Source organism: Zea mays, chromosome 4 (assembly GCF_902167145.1).
Source record: "Zea mays cultivar B73 chromosome 4, Zm-B73-REFERENCE-NAM-5.0, whole genome shotgun sequence".
Classification (NCBI taxonomy): Eukaryota; Viridiplantae; Streptophyta; class Magnoliopsida; order Poales; family Poaceae; genus Zea; species Zea mays.
In genome coordinates, this window is record NC_050099.1 from 199,690,729 (window position 1) to 199,706,868 (window position 16,140).

Consider the following 16,140-nt stretch of genomic DNA (forward strand, 5'->3'; position numbering starts at 1 on the left):
TGGAAATCTCGCTCAAAATTAGGTCACAAATAAATCGTAGAACAAAAATCTATGCAAATGAGTAAATTAGATTGTGGAAACTAAGTTTTACCTAAGTATTGCTATCTCTCCTGCAAAAGGAGTTTTGCAACCCAAGATTCACTTAAATAATCTAACTAGAATGGAGATATTAAAATTTAAGTACTTAATGTAAATACGGAAGATAAAGAGCAAATGTAGAGATGCAAACTACCGTGGACGACGTCGGTATTTTTATCGAGGTATCAGGAACCGCGCAAGGTCCCGACTAATCCTCTTTGGTACTCCTATGCAATGGATAGCCCACACGAGGGGCAAGCACCATAGACGAGTAGCTCTGTAGAGAGCCGCAGACCTTCTTCACGCGCAAGTGGTGCTCCGCTTCTGGCTCCTCTCGTACGCTCCCTGCCGTCTTAATTATCGAGCTTGTAGCCAAAACGTCGTGGGCCTCATTCTCTCCAGTACACGGTGGCGGACACACCACAAACTCGGATGGTGTGGTCTTGTAAGACTCTCGCCTCACTCTACAATATTACAATGGCTCGCGCAAGATCCGAGGGGTTTTAAGGGTTTTTCTAAACTCACTCAACTCATTAGGAATAACATATAGCAAGCGCAATAGCGATCTAACTAACCTAAGCACTTCACAAAGCACCTACGCTAATCACCGAGTGATTCTATCAAGCACTTGGGTGTTTGGAGCTATAGAAATGTGTATGACTTCACTTGGTATGTTGCTTAGGCTCCCACATCTTCAAATGACTGGTTGGGTGAAGTATATATAGGTCCCAACTCAAACATAGTCGTTGGAGGGCTGCTGCTGTTTTCTGCGACACACTGGACCATCCGTTCCTAGCACCGGACCGTCCGATGATACTAGTCGTTGGATATAGCCATCAGCGCGCTGTCAGCGTTCTCACCGGACTATCCAGTCCTAGCATCGAACTGTCCGGTCCTAGCCATTGGTGCACCAGACAGTCTGCGGTGTCACACCGGACCGTCCTGTGAGCCACCGGTGCACTAGCTGATAGCCCATCTTTGGATTTCTTCATACTTTGCTTGGGCTTCTTTTGATCTTGTGTCTTGAACTTGTGCTGAGTATTTGTTCATCTTCCTTGAGTATTTTAGGTCTTCTTTTAAGGTGTTGCATCCTCAGAGCCTTAGTCCAATCCACTTCGCATCCTATGAACTTCAAAAGACAAACACTTAGAAAACATTAGTTCACAAGGTTATGTTGATCATCAAACACCAAAATCCTTAATCAAATGGGTCGAGGTCCATTTTCCTTACAATCCCCCTTTTGGTGATTGATGACAACGCAATCAAAGCAAGCAAATATCAAATATTGAATTGAAATATGCACTCTACTTGCTATGGATGCATATGCATAGGCAAGATGAAAGAGATACCAAATTGAAAGTTGTGTGGTCAAATCGAGATTAAGCACATTCTTGCATATGCAATTAGTCCACATGTGTGATTATGAACTTAAGCCTCCCCCTAATTCCATAATCTACATATTTCCTATTTAGGACCGAAACCAATATAGATAACCAATTGAAAGAATCAAAAATTAAAATTGGTGGTTTTTGGTATTTGATAACTTTGATTTGCTTTGGTCCACAAATTTCTCCCCCTTTGGAATCAAAAACTGAAAGGAAGACATGATATATCATATAGGAAGAAATTAAATACTTGCCCTCTAAAAAGAATTACTCCCCCCTAAAAGAAAGCTCTCCTCCTTGGGAAAAGTATTCTCCCCTTTATACGGAAAAGGACATACTCCCCCTGTCGAAAACCCTCTATTTAGGAAAAACACATGAATATAAGAGGATACAAGACATGACAGAATAGACTAACTCCCCCTAAAACTATGCATATGTAAAAGATAGAATATATTCTAGTGATATCAAATGAAACATTTAACAACATATGCATACATTGCAACATGGGGGGGACTAAGATGTGAAATTTAACATAGCCTATTCAAAGATGGAGAAGACATGTAAAAGATACCAATTGAAAGATTATGCCAATCAAAAGGTTTGGATGATAGCATTCTTGTAGTGGAAGCATGTTGTCTTTCTCCGGGGACTCCATTTTCCTTCAATGAGACTACTACACACATAATAGGCTTGAAAAGCGTTGTTAGTCTCAAAGACTTAGATTATAGAGTAAGCTCCCCCTAAAGGTGCGCATACAAGTTTTGAATACTTGTAGGAGACATGCACTTTGATTTTGAGATCAAGAGAGGTAAATTATCTATAATCCAGACTTCAGCACATATAATTCAAAATGACACCAATTGAAAGATATTACTTTAGAAACAAACAATAGTGCCATATATCTAGGAATTTTAATTAAGCTATGTGCCTTGCTTTACTACACATTTTAAACCATGTAGGTTTGCTCCACAAGAATAAATTTAAACCGAGCATTCCTACCATATTATATACCTAGCATGTATGCATTCAATTGAAAGACATGAATAATACCAATTAAAACAAAGATATCAATTGAAAAATATTCTAAATGAAAGAAATACTTGACATGAAAGGTAAGCTAGATACTAACAAAAATTAGATACGCATATCTAAAAGCAAGGAAATGCAATGAACTCTAGTTACCTTAATCATGGGTGAGGAATTTGGGTCCATAATGTTCACTAACCCACTTGACAATAGTCTTGATCCAATATGATGTATCACATGATATACATCCCAATTTGCCAAGTCTCCAAATTCCCCCAAAGTCCTTCAGACTTCTCACTTCCCTCTCGGGACCCAAACCTTCTTGGTGCTTCTCATGGTTGAGATAATCTCTTTTGGCACTCAGATGCGTTTGGCCCCCTTTTCCTTGTTGGCTTGCTTGTTGGCCTTGATCTCTATCACCTTTCCATTCTTCTTCTTGATTAAGTATGGTGTAGCGGCCATCTTATCCACCTTGTTGATGTAGGTGTTGGAGATTTTTCTTGTTGGATTTTTCTTTTGCTTTTCCCCGGTATTCGCCTTGAATCGGTAAGACTTGTGGCCTTCCTTATGACACAGCCAACAAACCATGGTTTCTCCCTCCACAAGCTTGTTCACTACCACAATGGTGTTATTCTAAGGAGGCTAGGTTTGTTTGGCTTTGCCTTTCTTGTCATACAAGGCCTTACCAAGGCGAGCCACCTTTTGCTTTAATAACTCATTCTCCATTGCAATCTCATCAGAACAAGTTTCTACAATAACATTCTTAACCAAAACTTGATTGCAAGGATTAGAATAATCAATTAAATCTAAGCAATCAGTAGAATCATTCTTTTTAATGATTTCAGGAATTTCAACTAAAGATGCTTCTGTGATGCTACCGATGTTTTCTAGCTTAGTAGTTAACTCATTATTATGAATGCTAAGAATTTCCATTTTCTCTAGCGGATTCTCAATAGCATTTTGAGAGCCAGCTAACTGAGATTTAAGTTTTTCATTCTTTTTAATCATGTTATCATTAGTGGATGAGGATGGAGCTTTAGATTCTAATTGCTCAATTTTAGTTGTTAGCTCACAATTCAAGTTTGCAAAAGTTTCAAATTTTTCTAGCAAACATTTATAATCATTTTAAGATCTAAGCAACTTATTTTTCAAAGTTTTTAATTGGGCATTTTGTTTTGTACATACATCCTCAAAAAAATTGACGGCATGAGCAAGTTCATCTAAGGAAGGCTTTCCCTCACCATCACATTCATCATCACTAGAAGATGGATCTTGAGATTTACCTTTAGCCATAAGGCATTTGTGTGATGATCATGAAGAGTGTGATGAAGAGCGACGGTCGCGATTCCTTGAAAAATCATCTTCACTTGAAGAATCATCCAAGTTTTTATTGTTGTTAGCGCTTTGCCTTTGCTCCTTTTCATGGGCTCGACCGAATTTAGGCAATTATCCTCGAAGTGGCCCATCTCCCCACATGCGAAGCTTCTTTGCTTTTTCCTATCAATGTTAAAGAGAAGATCCTCGACCTACAGGGACACACCCAATAGATTGATCTTACGAATCATCCTCATTACCTTTCCGATGCGTTTGACTATTTCTTCGTTCTCAGAGGACAATGTAGAGGCTTGATCATCATCATCATCATCATCATCTTCTTCTTCTTCTTCTTCTTTTTCTTCTTCTTCCTCCTCTTCACTTGAAGAAGTCGGATCCTCCTTCTTCTTGCCTTTCATCTTTTTGTCTTCATCACTTGCAAAAGTATATGGCCTTGAAGAAGTCGGATCCTCCTCTTGACCCATTTTACGTGACATCTCAAATGCCACTATTTTCTCGATCATGAGCACCAGGGTCATTTGACTCAAGTCCTCCAAGTTATGAAGGATGTTGAAAGTCTGACGGCCGATGAGCAACAACAATACGAGGACTACATGCGTCAAGCAAAGGAGAAATTTTTGTCACAATACACAGTGATCGCCACCAGAAAGTTGTCAAACATGGAGAGACCAACATCGCATCTCTTCTATCTTCGCTTTAAGTCCCCAACGTAATTAAACCCGATGACATCCAGTCTGTTAAACAGTATGTAGATCACCAGCAGAATCAAATGAAACAACATATTGGAGGGTTAGAAGAATCAATTAGAAAATTAACGCGTACGTTGGAGAAGTTTGTTGCTCCTAGTTTTCCATCATATGAAATTAGTAACAGGATATCTATGTCTAATACATCGGCGATAAATGGGGATTCACAGCCCCAGCCACTATATGGGATGCCAATGAACTCATATCCAGGGCAAAATACCACCACCGTCGTCCCTGCTTGGCAGATCGGCGCCCCTGGACACGGCCGGACCGTCCAAGATTTTGCCCAGACAGTGACCGCTTTCCCTGACGGACAGTCCGGGACCGCATCAGGGCTACCATGTGGCGCCCCAATAACAGCTAACACAACCAGGCAATTCCGATGTACCACCGGATAGACCGGATACACATACGCAGAACCTACTGTCGCATGTTATGCACCAAATTATTACACACCACAGCAGCAGTACGTTCCACCTCCTACATATTTAAACCACAGCACGCCATACGATCACAGGCCGATCAACATTATCGATCAGTCATAGCAACAAGGTCGGCATAACAATGCCCGACCGAATCAGCCCTACAGCCTAGGGTTCGGTGGTCTGCCGCCGGACGCAATGGAGAAAATTAGGGAAGAGTTGGGTGAACTATTTCGAGATAGGCTCGGAGTTAGTGTAGCTAGAGTGGGGCAATCATATCAGAAGCCATATGATCACCGGTTTGACATTGTCCCATATCCACAAGGGGCAAGGATACCGGAGTTTTCTAAGTTTTCTGGTGAAAATGGGAGAAGCACACACTAACATATAGGCCAGTTCCTAGCACACCTAGGTGAATTGGCCGATGGGGAAGCATTTCGTGTTCGGTCCCTTACTGGTACCGCTTTTTTGCATGGTATGCCGCCCTACCTCCTAATTCCATTAATTTCTGGAATGATTTAGAGAGTAAATTTCATGAACATTTATTTTCTGAGGAATATGAATTAGGGCTAGCTGATTTAGCTTCAGTTCGACAGGGATGCGAAGAATCGGTTAATGATTATATCTGGAGGTTCTAGGACACTAGAAAACGATGCTTTCGGATCCATGTCACAGACAAAGAGCTAGCAGGACTGGCTTTTAATGGGTTGCTATCCTACTTAAGAGACAAATTAGTTGGGACCCAGTTCTTTTCAATAGCTCAGCTACATCAGCGGGCTTTAGCTTGTGAAAGCCGATTTAAAGAGACATCAAAATCTGCTGCCCGTAGTATACATCTAGTAGAGCGTCATAGTTCAGATGATGAATCCACAGATGTATATACCGCTGAGTTTGTTTGGCCAACAAAGGCCAAATCTTCTGCATGTTCTTCCTTACAGCCGGTTCAAAAGAATCGATAAAAAGAGATTAAATTTACCTTTAATGTTGCCAAATGCGATAGGATATTTGATGAGCTATTAAAAAATGGCAACATTAAATTAACTCATAATATTCCTCCTATAGATGAATTAAAGAGACGTGCTTATTGTAAGTGGCATAATTCTTTTTCCCATACCACCAATGATTGTAATGTTTTTCGTTGACAGATACAATCGGCCATAAATGAGGTCCGGTTGGCTTTTCAGGAGATGCAAGTGGACACACAACCATTTCCTGTCAATACAATAGAATCCACATGCAAAAAGTTCTTGGTTCGACCCGAAGTGGCCGATAAAGGCAAAGACAAAAACACAATCATTGGCGATCTTCGCACATCAAATAAATCACAAGAAGGGATTGCTCAGAAAGCTCCGAACAGAAAGACTAACAAGTTCGGAGGCACCGGGGGCAGGCTCAACTAAGAAACTAAGCAAAACTCCTTGACTTGAGCATCGCAGACTGTCCGGCACCTGGGTGCGGACGGTCTGGTGCTCATGTGGACGGTCCGGTGCTCATGCGAACAGTCCCGTTGATTCAGCCGGACAACCCACCCATGGCCATAAGCCTCAGCCTCCACACAAAGCAAGGAAAGAGACGCAAGGGCAAAGCCATCATGATGCACATGGTCGACTGGTAAAAGTCGGCCCTACTTTTGATCAATTGCTAGACATATATGCTGGCAAGAAGGGCATTCTACGCGATCGGCCAACAAAGAAACCTCGTTCACCCGCTAAAACAAAATGGTCGAACAAAACGGCCCGAAAGGCGACGCAACAAGCATCGCCTATTCATCCTATGATGCCAGGATACTTTCCACCCGTCTACTCATCGTTGATATATTGTCCTGTTCAAATATGGGACGGTACGACAATGAACCCATGGTATATGCATAGTCACTTTGTTTATTTAAGCTGGGGGCACCTCCATTCTATTCCTTTTGATCCATTGATCAAATGGTCATGGCCGAGAAAGATGCAATCCGAAATGGCCTTTATGCATTGGGGCTCGATTGAATGATCACCATATTGGATTGAAAAGCCGGTGACGTGCATCAGGCTTAGTTCATATGCTTTTGGTTCATCAACCTCCACCAAGAGGCAGCTGCGCAGAATCAGTTAGGGTTCCAAGTTTCTCGCGGGATTTATTAGCTAAAACCGCGATATTAGCTTGGGAAACGACTTGTGACGGGTCCAGACCTCCCCCTTTATATAGATGAAGGGCTACGGCCGATTGAACCCCCCATAATCGATCAAATCAAGTCCACTTCTCGTTTTTACCTTATGCATTAGGAGTAGTTCTAGTTTAGCCTCCCTCTACCTCAAATATTCACATCTCTTCGGCTCTACGTCAACTATAGGCGTCTTGGGTGGCCTACCGACGCCAGGACACACCCTATGATCTCTCCTCCCCGACGAGGTCCCTCCCGGGAGGCGAGATCTAGGTCTGCTGCGAAGAAGAAGACCCTCTGCCCCATCGCAGACCGTTTGAGCCCCAGGCGCGGACCGTCTGGACGTACACAGAGGAGGAGTCGCTTTTGCGCTAGGTCGCAGACCGCCCCACCCTGTGTCGCGGACCGTCCGCGCCTTCGCAGAGAGCACCGCCAGGCGGTCCTTTCTAGTGTTTGGCGCTCGGATCGGCGCCAACAATCATGTGTTCTTTCTGGTAGTCTTCATGCCACTTCTTGCAGTTGCAGGGGAGGGATCATGGCTTTCTTTTATTTTCCGTGTGCAATGCTTAATTTAGGTTATGAACTCCAAAGTTTCTCCCATTGTTTTCTAGCAAGAGCTAAGAAATACTAGATGGAGAACATTTATCTTTTTACTAACGATTAAAAGCATTTTGGCATGCTTGTGTTTAATTCTCTATTTGTTGGCCAATCACTATATTTTATCTTGAATTTTTTATCTGTAACTTGAATTTCAAAGATTCAATATTTGTTATTCAAACATTTTTCTCTTCTCTAGATATTCTTTTATGCAAATAATGCGGTTACACTAGATTAGCCAACATTCTGGGAAATAAGCTATATGGTCAGAGTAAGAGGTTCAAGAGTTGATAGTTTAACAACATTAACTAAGAGCAAATCTATCAAGAAAAAAGAAACAAGCAACCTGAAACCTACAACTGCAGGAGCTTGCTTGAAAGTGAACAATCAAGGTTGTGTGTATATATTATGCCCGACATTTTGAAGGATATTGCGAGGGTCATTGTATCTGCTAGAAAATCATTTCAACTTGTCGAACAATGTATTAGGATACGAATTGGAGTGGTCAACAGAAATTCTGGCCAAATATGTCAAATTTTAGAATCCACGATGGTCCTCCAAAAAATAAAGATGCTCTTGATCATCCATTGAGCAGTGGAATCCTAATTTTCTGTTGTAGCGTGATGGATAAAGGTTTTTGTGTATTCTTGGGTTTTTGTCCTTTCCTTTTTGGCTACACACAACTCTTTTTCAATACATAGTCAGTAGGTTGCAATGCCTCCTATTTTCTTAAAAATATGGGGCCAAAGAGTTTAAAATTGAATTCTCATAACCTGCTATTAGGAAAAAGAGGTCAACTTCTATATTTTTTACCTCAGGTAATTTGGCTATAATACAACGACATGCTGAGGTCAACTTATGTATTTTTTCCTCAAGTAACTTGGCTACAATACAACGGCATATGCTAAATTCTAAAGCTGGTCAAGAAAATATAACACTTGCAATATTTTCGAGTAGTCAAACCTCTCTGTTACTTCAATTCCCATTCTCATTTTTTGACTATGTTCTTCATGTTAGTTCAACATAATAATTAAGAGGTTGCTTGCCCCTGCGATGGCTTCATAGTATTTTATTTGTTTTTACAAAGTATTTATTTAAGCGCTAAAATTAATTTTGCACTTTCTCTATTCGTTTTGGTGCTGCTTACAAGTCTTTTGTGGCGCTTAATCTCGAGAGCTAGGGAGATGAAATGAATTTTGTCCATGATGGAAGGAAGCAAATTACGTACATGTGTATGTGGATCGAATTGACCGTTGCATTCTGCATGTATTTAAGCAACGTTTGCACCCAAAACGTCTGTAATTTGGTCCTACCTAGATGTGTCAAATGTGTTTACTGCACTGCGTTTGCTTTTGTGGCAGCGCCCTAACAGTTGTTTGTGAAGTCTGATATTAACAACCAATTGTCATGCTATGTAATATATAGTCTTAACATATTGGTTTGTTGACTGTTCGAATATCAACTTTATATTATTATGCCAGGTGTTATTAGTGTTCAAATTTTTATGTTCTTGTTGTACATCCTATCATTACATGAGACAATGTTGTGATGTTTACAATCTTGTGTTATGTATGTTATACCATATTCGTATTGTAGTATAATTTAATTTGTATCAGTTTAGTTCTGTATTGGTGTTGCCAAAAAATTGTGAGATATTAAGTCGATAGTAATGTTCGTTTTTATATAATCGTTTTGCACTACTATTTTGTTAAATATTTTGTATGCCATTTTAACGCATGGGCACTGTTGGGGCCTTCGTCTTCCGAAGGTCCTCAAAAACACGGACTAACCATTGGTCATCAGTATATTTGTCAAGCATTACAGGAGCTTCGGAATCATACCACCTTCAGTAGTAGAACGATGGAAGAGTAACGAAGGTATATTCTTCATAATAACAATGGGAAGGTGGTGCAAGAAGAAGGTGTTATCACAAATATTGAAGCCAGAAGACAATGTTTTCCCTGTACCATTTGTAAATCTTGTATGTAATTCTTAAGGGCATAAGTGTAATTTCGTATGAAGTTGTACGATTCCTTATAAATAGATGAACAGTGCCCCGCGTAAAGTACCTTTTGGCGGATTGGGCAATCGTTGTGTAATTCTCTCTCTACAACACCTTCATTTGTAATTCTCCCTGAAGAACCGAAGGTACAATTGTAAAGATAATTTATAGAAGGAAGAAATATGTTATTGATATATCTCAATTGAGCTATCATGTTTAAACTCTTATATACTCCATACATATTTATTTATTCATATTGGTAAATCATGATTTATTTTACCCAATAGTTAACCTTCGTCTCCGAAGGAATCATCCCGAAGGGATGACTTCCTCGTGACGAAGGTTGTCTATCTTTTTTAATATTGTGTTGCCTTTGTTTTTGATTGTGTATAGCAATCGAGAACGAGTAACCAACATTGACGCCCATCTCCAGTGAACTCTACAACCACCTTCATCATGCCGCCGAAGAAGACAACGGCGCCAGGGGCTGTTCTTGCTCCCCTGGACACCAATCAAGACAGAATCCTTCTAAGGGAGGCCCGAAGCCAAAAGAGGAAGGCCACTAGCCCAACTCTACAAGATGAAGAGCTAGATCAAGAGATCAGCAACCTAGAGGCCATACATCCACAGGTGAAAACGAGAAGGGAGAAGATGCGTTGGCTCTCAGAGCTACAAAAGAAGACTGACGAAGCAGCCGAGGAAATGCGTCAAATTGCACAAGATAATGAGCAAGGCCATAGACCACAACAAAGAGACCTTCGTCAGGAGGGCCTAGCCACGATGATATGTGGTATGATGATTTTCAACATGACAATATCGCTTTTGATGGTGCTTCTCCCCTAGCCATAGAACTGCAGGCTATGCCATGTCCACCTTCGTACAAGCCACCCCGGCTACCCATGTACGATGGCCACTCAGACCCGAAGCAATTTCTGATGAGCTACAAAGTGATCATATCATTTTATGGTGGCAACACGGCTGTCATGGCAAAATTCTTTGTCATGGCGGTGAGGAGTGTTGCTCAAACCTGGTATTCCTCTCTCAGACCAGGAATAATTACATCATGGCAGAAACTGAAAGACCTATTGGTCACTAGCTTTCAAAGATTTTAGATGAAGCCGATGACTGCTCAAGCTTTGTTCCAGTGCACATAGGATCATGAAGAATATCTACATGCATATGTCGGAAGGTTCTTGCGCCTCAGAGCCCAGGCACCAATGGTGCCAAATGAAATCGTCATTGAGGCAATGATCAAGGGACTTCGCCCAGGTCCAACGACACAATATTTTGCCAGGAAACCTCCTCAAACCCTGGAGAACCTTCTCCAAAAAATGGATGAGTATATCAGAGTTGACAATGATTTTCGACAAAAAGGGAGGAAGCCTACAGGTACTCTGAGATGACCAGGGGCTTCGAGGGAAGGCTTCATCCAAGGCATGTTAGAACAATTTACAACCCTAGTCAAAGCGAAGACAAAAGCAATTACAATCAAGGGCAACAGCGCAGCTCCCAGTCAACAGGGGCACAACAGAACTCCTTTAGTCCGCCAGCCCCAAGGGGTAGAGGAGGACAAAGCATTGGAGGGAGATACAACTCCCAACCAAGAAGACTATTCTGCCTATTCTGCAGAGAGGACAAAAGGCATACAACAAGAACATGCCATGAACAGAAGGAGATAGCTAAGGCTGAAGCACGCCGAAACTAGCCGAAGCAAGTTCTTCACCCTGCTTCATGCTACTCCCCGTACATCCCGGAGTATGTGTGTAACCAACAACCATTTCCACAACCTACAGCTTCGGTTGCTTTGGCAAGTCACTCTCCAACTAGGTGGGTTCTACCCCAGCCACCTGCATCAGTACCAACTTCATCTCATAATCAGCAGCCTCAAGGGCAATGTCAAATTCAGCAGTAGCGCGATGCAAGAGAAGAGTTCGAAGCTCGAACAGTTAACAACACTGTTACAGAATCCAGGCATATTTACTGAAGCAATAGAGGGGCTAGATCAAGAACTTGATACACACTTATTGTAATTTTCGTTTCTTTTGCTTTACATTCTTGCCTTAAAAACAATTTGAGAAGGTGCAACCTTCGACACTTTGTAATAAATCTACGATTACACCATCGAGTGTAACAAAAACAGGTGAAGAAGCTCCAAAATCATCCCTAAGGTGATGCATAGGTAAAATGTCACCTAGTAAAGGTGAAGAAGCTCCAAAGTCATTCCTAAGGGGATGCAGAGCTAGAATGCCACCTAGTAAAGGTGAAGAAGCTCCAAAGTCGTTCCTAAGGGGATGCAAAGCTAAAATACCACTTAATAAAGGTGAAGAGACTTCATAGTCATTCCTAAGGGAATGCAGAGTCTTATTATAATATGTTTTACATCATCATTTTTACCCAAGCATTTTTTGCATCATATCATTGCATCATTTAGCATCATACCATCATACATCATTTTGCATCATCCATGAAGTGCAAAAAAGGGGAATGGTTCCCTCGTTTGAAGATGTGACTTAGCTACAAAGCTAAATTTGAGATTTTTTTGAGAAATTATGGATTAAAAGCAGGGAGAGAAATAAAAGAAAAATATGCTACAATTATCGTCATCAACAGCATGCAGAAAGGTACAATGCCTTGGCTTCGGTGACAGACATTTTACAACATTTTGAGACCTTCGGATAATAAGGGGATTTTGTTTACGAAGCGTGAAAAGAAGGGAATGTGTTTTTTTGCCTTCGGCTCAAAAACGGTATGTACTATTATTTCATGTTGCATAAAGAAATATAGTACACGATGCAATTGAACAGAACATATAATTGTCTTTACATAAAGCAAGATGCTTTAGAATATATCTACATATTTTCCACATACAAAATTCTAAGTTTTTACAATAGTTCCATCTTCTTTCAAAACTTTTTTAGCAGCTTCGTTTAACAAAGTTGTCGGCGTTTCGGACCCGGGGGGTCCCTGGACCGACGAGTAAATTTGTCGCTGCGTGCCCCTGCCTAGATGGGTTGGCGCGAGATGGAACACAAGGGGGAAAACACGGCTCGTATTATCTCGGACCAGGGGTGTGTGCTCGTAGTAGGGGTTACAAGCGTTCGCGAGGGAGAGAGAGTGAGTCTGTTCGTTTGCTCGTCCCTCCGCGTGACCCCCTTCCCGACCTTTCCACAGGAAGGGCCTGGACCTCCCTTTTATAGATGCAAGGAGAGGGTCCAGGTGTACAATGGGGGGTGTAGCTTATGCGCTAACGTGTCTGGCAGAGAGCTGCCTGAGCCCTGTGTACATGCCAACGTGGCTGTCGGAGAGGTGTTATAGCCCTACGTATGCGGTAACGTGGTCGTCGGAGAAGTGCCTGAGCCCTGTAGAAGCACAACTGACGGTGCTGCTGGGATCCTGCTGACGTCTCCTTGCTTCCGTAGGGGGCTGAGAACCACCGTCGTCATGGACGCACGCGGGGAGCCATCATTGCCTGTTACCGAGATGATCCAGATGGGACGCCGGTCTTGTTCCCTCGTAGCCTGAGCTAGCTAGGGGTAGGGTAATGATGTATCCCCTGTGGCGCGGTCGGTCCGAGCCCAAGGTCGGGCGAGGCGGAGACTCCTCCTGAGGCCGAGGCCGGGATCGGGCGAGGACGTGATTCCTCCCGAGTGAGAGCACCTAGAGGGGGGGTGAATAGGTGATCCTGTGAAACTTAAACTTATAGCCACAAAAACTTGTTAAGTGTTAGCACAATAATCACCAAGTGGCTAGAGAGGAGTCTCAACAAAACACAATACCACAAGAGATCAAACACAGAGATGACACAGTGGTTTATCCCGTGGTTCGGCCAAGACCAACGCTTGCCTACTCCACGTTGTGGCGTCCCAACGGACGAGGGTTGCAATCAACCCCTCTCAAGCGGTCCAAAGACCAACTTGAATACCACGGTGTTTTGCTTTGCCTTTCAATATCCCGTTTGCGAGGAATCTCCACAACTTGGAGCCTCTCGCCCTTACACTTGAGATTCACAAAGAAATACGGAGTAAGGGAGGAACTAGCAACCCACACAAGACTCAAAATCAGAGCAACAGCACGCACACAAGTCGCAACAAGAGCTCGCAACACCACTCAATGAGTTCACAACTCAACAAGAGCTCTAGATGCTATCACAATGAACCAAATGCGCGGAATCGATGTCTTGGTGCTTAGGAATGTTGTAGGAATGCTTGGTGTACTCATCCATGCGCCTAGGGGTCCCTTTTATAGCCCCAAGGCAGCTAGGAGCCGTTGAGAGCAAATCTGGAAGGCTGATCTTGCCTTCTGTCGACTGGTGCACCGGACAGTCCGGTGCACACCGGACACTGTCCGGTGCCCGATTTCTTTCCTTAAACGGCACAGCCGACCGTTGGCCGCCAGAGAGCCGTTGGCGCACCGGACATGTCCGGTGCACACCGGACAGTCCGGTGCCCCCTTCTAGTCGTTGGCTCGACCACGTGTCCCGCGCAGATCGCGCGGCCGACCGTTGGCCCGGCCGACAGTTGGCTCACCGGACAGTCCGGTGCACACCGGACAGTCTGGTGAATTATAGCCGTACGTCGCCGGTAAATTCCCGAGAGCGGCCAGTTCGCCCGAGTCAGTCTGGCGCACCGGACACTGTCCGGTGCACCACCGGACAGTCCGGTGCTCCAGACCGAACAGCCTTTTGGCTGTACACAGCCAACTTTTCTCTGACTCGATTTCTCCTGTTTCAAGCACTTAGACACAATACATTAGTCTTCAAAACAATGTACTAAGGCTTAGAAACATACCTTTACTCTTGATTTGCACTTTGTCCATCCATGGGTATAGATTCACATTTAAGCACTTGTGTTGGCACTCAATCACCAAAATACTTAGAAATGGCCCAAGGGCACATTTCCCTTTCAATCTCCCCCTTTTTGGTGATTTATGCCAACACAACATAAAGCAACTAGAACAAGTGCAATATCACTTCAAATAAAACTCAAATTTATTTTGATTCAATTTTGGCATATATGGATCATCCTTTGCCACCACTTGGTTTGTTTTTGCAAATCAAAACTCAAATTTCTATCTCTAAGTCAAACACACATGTTAAGTCATAAAGAGAGTCATTTCAGGAGTATTTGATTCAGGATTCCAAAAACTCCCCCTTTTTCCCATAATCAACATTTCTCCCCACAAGAAGCCAACTTTTGACAAGAGAGACAATAAAAGAGTTTTGACAAAACAAAAAACTCTATTCTACTATTTTCAAAATCCCTCAAGTGGTAGCTGATCCATTTATCACTTTGGCCTTTATTTTCTCCCCCTTTGGCATCAAGCACCAAAACGGGATCAATCTTGGCCCTTTAACCCCATTGCCTCACCAAAATCTTCAATTAAGAGCAAAATAGGCAATAAGAGTTAAAAGATGAACTTGGAAAAGTTACTCTTTTCATCGGAGTGCAGTGGAAGTCTTGCATGGTCCAAGTCCACCTTTTCCCTTTTAATTCTCCTTCGAGACTAAAACAAGCAAACTCAAGCATATGGTTAGTCTCAAAGGGTCAAGTTGTAACACATCTCCCCCTAAAACTGTGCATCACTTTGCAACGGACTTGTGAGGTCCAGGGAGTGTTTGTACAACTTGAGTACCATACTAAACAACAAAATGCAAGAAGGAACATGATCAAAAGCATAAATACATGTATGCTACAATTCAATCCAAGTTCCGCGAATCTAAGACATTTAGCTCACTACGCAGCCTGCAAAAGGTCTTCTCATCTAGAGGCTTGGTAAAGATATCGGCTAGCTGGTTCTCGGTGCTAACATGAAACACTTCGATATCTCCCTTTTGCTGGTGGTCTCTCAAAAAGTGATGCCGGATGTCAATGTGCTTTGTGCGGCTGTGTTCAACAGGATTTTCCGCCATGCGGATAGCACTCTCATTGTCACATAGGAGTGGGACTTTGCTCAGATTGTAGCCAAAGTCCCGAAGGGTTTGCCTCATCCAAAGTAGTTGCGCGCAACACTGCCCTGCGGCAACATACTCGGCCTCAGCGGTGGATAGGGCAACGGAGGTTTGTTTCTTAGAGTTCCACGACACCAGGGACCTTCCTAAGAATTGGCACGTCCCTGATGTACTCTTTCTATCGACCTTACATCCAGCATAGTCGGAATCTGAGTATCCAACCAAGTCAAAGGTAGACCCCTTTGGATACCAGAGCCCGAAGCAAGGCGTAGCAACCAAATATCTAAGAATTCGCTTCACCGCCACTAAGTGACACTCCTTAGGATCGGATTGAAATCTAGCACACATGCATACACTAAGCATAATATCCGGTCTACTAGCACATAAATAAAGTAAAGACCCTATCATTGACCGGTATGCTTTTTGATCAACGGACTTACCTCCTTTGTTGAGGTC